Raw genomic sequence first — 4,492 nt, forward strand, 5'->3', positions numbered from 1 at the left:
AACAACTGCTGATTCAGTAACAGCTGTATAAATATACAATGTGCTTCAGAAAAGATGTGAATACATGCAAGAACCCGTGGCATTTTGTGAGAAACAATCTTAAAAGCATGCAGTGTACACAAACTCAATTGATAATTTTAATAAGATAGAATACAAAATTGAAAACAATAGAAAAAAATATATGCCATATGCCATCACAAATATATAAGTATTGTTGTTGAACTTGAACACTTTATTTGTATTTACCTTTACTCGCATTGAAATACTACTTCTATTGCATACACAGATTACCCACAACATTAAAATCACCTGCCTAATGGGTTGTTTTAGTGTTTAATGTAATGATTTACTTACCTGAGAATGCCTCTTATGTGTTTTAATACTACTGTTTTTAAAACAATGTTAAGTACGTAATAGTAGTAAGTAATCTCTTTGTAATAAGATAAATAATAAATTCATTGTTTGCATGCCGAAATTCTACATAAGTTTTTAGGCTTTTTGTCTTTTTTTTTTTCCTACTACAGAATCAACATGTTTGTCAGACTTCGAGTCAAACTGCAAGAAGAAATTCGGCTGCAGACTTCAGCACTCCAGGTAAAAACTTATAAAAGGCGAATAAAGCTGAGGTAAACTACATCCCACCTCATCCTTAAGGTGAAACTGATGCAACGCTTGAGACGGAGCGAGTGGGGCTTCTCTGTGAATAATAAACCACCTGTGATTGACTTCAAAGCTCGATTGCCTGCCTTGTTTGAGTTCCCCCAGGTATGCTGAACATGTCAATCATGTCTTCTCCAACACAGGGTGTTGTGTAGCAAAGTTTCAAAGTGAATATCGCTATTTTGAATTAATCATTATTTCCTTGTTTGACAGTATCACTGTAACCTATGTGACACTTTCTGAAGTGAAAGTCACACATCTTCCTGTTTTTTTTAAAGATTCAACAGTGCTTTGGGTGTGCTTTTAATTCCTAAGTGCAACATCGAGATGTAAGTGGCACAGCTGTAACAGCTGCTTAGTTTTAGCATATACCCAGCTGAACAGTGTGGGCTTCCTTCTGTATCAGAGGGAGCAATCGCATGCCAAAATTACACTGTAAAGACAAACTTTGCTTACTCCATCATCTGTGAACACAAGGTGTGTCATGGAGGCTGTTCATTCTTCACCAGTCACCATGGTTGTTTCATATTGACAGACTGGCTGATGCTAACATGGGTGTGGGTCCTGATAAATATACACTGCCATGGGAAAAAAGTAAACTGAATATTCTTGTTCCAGACTTCTGTTGATATGTGTTTTCTTCTCTGATCTGAACCTCTTGACATGAACTAAATGTTTGATTATTCCCACAAAAGCTCTTTCTTTGACCGCAATCCTGAAAGCTGATTCTGGCCAGTAGATTTAGCTGTCTACTTATTTTCCAAGATGACTAACATCAAACAAACGTCAGTGCCTTTTATAGCATTCCTTTTTCCACAGTTGTGGACCTGAATGCAGGATATAGACTCAGAGACTTGAAAGGGTTCCAGGAGATGAAGGTTGATGGGTTGATAGTGCAGGTGTGTGCGGTTTGGAGCAACAGAAATCTAGAAGTTGGGAGCACCATGATCATATCACACACAAACATACACAAAGAGAGGCAGACAGGGGAACACAGGACACACAAGGGTAAGGGAAAATACAAGAAATAACTGGGTGGCAAAGCTGTGGCTGTGACATTTCTTCTCTTTTAAGAGCAACTCTGCCTCTGAAGAACAAATGCAAAACAAAAACTTCAAAGTGTGTGAGAAATTGTGAAGAATAAGGGTGAAATTACCTCTAAGGTTGGGTTTAATGATGGAGATTTCACCTAGAGGTATCACAGCTTTGCTTATATTTCACTTTAGAACTGCACAGAGTGACCATGACTCATCGCTGTCCTTTCATTGCGCACTAATGAACGGATTCTGCTTTGGTTAAATCAGGAAGGATACTTTGAGTTACACTTCATCTCATCTCCTGTTGTTTTTACATGCATTACATAAAGCTTCTTTATTTCTTTCTCACAAAGAAAGACGTCGCATCTGATCGTGCAACTCCACCTTGAGATCAGAACAAAAGCTCGAGCCAATCATGCCATGTTTTCCATATCACAAAAGGGTGTAGAGACAAAGGTACCCAGCAGAAAAAACACTTAAAGATCTCACTCACTCACTCACTCACTCACTCACTCACTCACTCACTCACTCATAAACAATCTCTACCCGCGTACAGACAGCGAAGCCTCATTTCCTCTAAATTGGCTGTTATCTAATAGACGTTGATGGAGCGAGAATGGGTTCGGCTTGACTGAGCAGCTGTGCAGACTGGAGATACAATATCAAAACAGAGAGCTGGATTGAAAAGGTCACCCTTCACCAAGTGTGTATATTGCTGCGTTTAACCTTTGAAATTATTCATTAAAATGCACATAAGCCTCAATTAATACCCTAAAAGCCCCACATTACTGCAATTTGACTTTTTTTTTTTTGGCCACTCGCTCATTTTAGCTTGTACAGTGCGCTTGTTAGCACTTAAGCTGTCCAATAAATGAAGGGCAAGCTGTGTTTACCACAAACACTGACCTGATTGAAAATTGACTTACGACCTGATTTCCAAAAAAGTTAGAAACGAACTGCTGTACTGCTTTTGGAAACTTGTATGTCCGTTTTGAATTTGATTGCAATACATTCAGGGAAAGGGTCATGTTTACTACTCTATTGCATCACCTCTTCTTTTAACAGCCACTCTGAAAGCATCTGCTTGATGTGGGATTTCAGTTGCTCAACACTTCAAGGTCTCCTTTGTCAGATGCAATAAACATCATTCAAAGTGGACTGGACTACAGGTGAGTCTTTTATGATGGCGCCATGCTGTTGGAATATGCGCAGAATGTACTTTGACATTGACTTTCTGAAAAAGACTAAAGTTAACTTGTCAGTAAATGTCCAAAACCTGGGTACACAGACATGCAAGAAGTAAATAGACACCTTTAATTTGAATTTGAATAAGGGTGTCTATTTACTTCTTGCATGTCTGTGTATACCGTTCAGCATTAATGGTGCCTTCACAAATATGCAGGTTGCCCATCATGCCATGCCACTAAAGCATCCCATGCCATCACATCTGCTGGCTTTTGGAATGTACGCCGAAAAACGAACTGATCTTGGCTTTGTCCGTTGTACAGAGACTGATTTCTTCTGATTCTCTGAATCTTTGAGTAATAAAATCCACATTTGCAACTTTTGCCCAACTTGTTCAAAGCATGATGATGGCATCAAATGTTCCAAAAACAATAAAAAAATGTTCAGTTTCATCATTAGATAAGTTATCTTGATGCTATTTTTAATTAAAATGGGTTTTCACTGATTCGCAAATCATCACATTTTTTTTCTATTTACATTTTACACAGCTCCTTTGGAAACGGGTTGTAATCTGTGCTGAGTGATTTTATCTGACTTTTCTGCTCCTTTGTTTTTTGCTTGATTCTTTGCTCGTGACTAACAGTGACATTCAGCCGTCTGAAAAGCTTTACGGCCTCGCTGCAGAGAAGGTGAGCATCCTGCCGTGAATGTTTGTGCTCCTGTAATTATGACTGATGCTTGATTAATGGAGACATAGTTAGTGCACAGCAGGTAAAAAAATCTGAATCAATTAAGATCTTTTTTTTCTATTAATTCATGATAAGTGCATTGGCAGTTAAGTTAATCCAACAGATTAGTGTTGATAGAGGAAGGAAAAGTGCCAACCAACATTTCAATTTTTCTTTTTCACATATTTCTGCACTTGATAGTGGTAAAATATGACACATACAGCAGGACTTTCTTTCTCCCTGTGTTGCATTGCTTTCAGGTCTAGAGTGAAAAACCAATTACCAAAGCTACATGTGTATTCCCAGAAAAGCATTAGGGAAACAGCATGGGCTTTCCCAACTAGAGAGCATGGCCTGACTCACCAACACCAAATAATAGCAAAAAAAAAGGTAATGTGGGGCTCATGTAACCTTGATAGTGTCAGGACTGAAGAAGACAAATGTGAAATGAACCTGATAATTCCGTCTTCTTCATTAGAAGCCATAGCACACACACACACAAAAACATGATGAGAGAAACCAGCAGACAGAGAGTGTGTGAGTAACACTTAAAAATCAGATAATGTGTGCTGAGAGTTTAAAGCTCAACTTAATGCCAGCTATACAATCTCGATGCATGACAGCAAATTGGCTGCTTTGTATTCGGGTCAGGTTTTGCCCTCGTTGGTTACAAAGGCTGAAGAGGTCCCTGATGATGGAGTTAATTCCTCCTCTTGCACTCCACTGCTGAGACCTCAGCTATTCCAAATCACCCTGAATGGAACACCTACTGTACTATCTACAGACCCACAGTGTAGAATATGAATGCACTGATAACACCTGAAGCATAATGACCAAAGACCTCTCCATGTGGTCATTTGACCGGTTCTTCAGGTTGCCATA

The sequence above is a fragment of the Larimichthys crocea genome, chromosome XIII (genome assembly GCF_000972845.2).
Source record: "Larimichthys crocea isolate SSNF chromosome XIII, L_crocea_2.0, whole genome shotgun sequence".
NCBI lineage: Eukaryota > Metazoa > Chordata > Actinopteri > Sciaenidae > Larimichthys > Larimichthys crocea.